This window comes from Mus caroli, unplaced genomic scaffold (assembly GCF_978045245.1).
Source record: "Mus caroli unplaced genomic scaffold, Mus_caroli_1 scaffold_18, whole genome shotgun sequence".
NCBI lineage: Eukaryota > Metazoa > Chordata > Mammalia > Rodentia > Muridae > Mus > Mus caroli.
Window position 1 is genome coordinate 16,443,896 of NW_028227273.1, and position 957 is coordinate 16,444,852.

General features: G+C 43.9%; 1 pseudogene; it reads right to left on the reverse strand.

Annotated features, from left to right (window-relative positions):
- Positions 1–392: 392 nt before the first annotated feature.
- Positions 393–548, reverse strand: LOC110284406 (large ribosomal subunit protein eL39 pseudogene; annotated as a pseudogene).
- Between the last annotated feature and the right edge of the window lie 409 nt (positions 549–957).

Here is a 957-nt window from a genome sequence, read left to right on the forward strand (position 1 = left end):
TAGTTTCTGATGGATGACACCTGAGGGGTTCCTTGCAGGAGAGGGAGGGGAGGGGAGGGGAGGGGAGGAGGAGAGGGGAAGGGAAGGGAAAGGAGGGGAGGGGAAGAGGAGAGGAGGAGAAGGGAAAGGCAGGGAGGGGGGCTTTCTAGGGAGCTCTGTGAAAGGGTACCTTTTTGGAACAACAAAGAAAGTACTAAGTCCTTATTTTCTTACACAAAAGTCTAAATTTTAAGATATCCTTTTATTTTTGAAAGGTCCTATATTTTATTACTGGACAAACACCCTAATTTAAGACACGAGCAGGTCTCCAGGTTAAAATGATGAAATCCATCTGGTAGGAGTGATCGATGACAATTCAGTACAAGCCCTCAGTCTTGCCATTGTGTGAATCCTTACAGACCCAATTTCGTTCTCCTCCAGGGTCTCCCCTTAGAGTTGAACCTGATTTTGTTACCAATTTTCATCCGAATCCACCGAGGAATAGGGCAATTTTGCTTCTGTTTCTTGGCCAGGAATCGCTCGATTCTGAAAGTCTTGTCAGAAGACATGGCGGGAAAGCCGAATCAGGCGTAGTGCCTAAGATAGTCTCAATAGTTCTAAATATACCTAAGATTTAAAGTCTAAGATTTAATTTAAGAATTTAAAGTATAGCATTGTCTTACTGTCATAACTGCCCCCCATGAATAACACTGTGCACTGACCAGTGCAAGAGTGTGTGTGTCAGGGTGTGTGGGGGGATGGGGTGTGTATGTGTATGTGTGTGTGTGTGTGTGTGTGTGTGTGTGTGTGTGTGTATGTGTTAAGGCTCCTTAGATCCACTCTTAGCAAATCTCAAGCACACAGAGCTATATTATAAACTACAGTTGCCAACATATCTGTTAGTTCGCAGAACTTTTCAACATGGTCTCAAAGTTCCTCCCTTTTGATCAGCATCTCCCCATTTTCTTTAGTATGTCC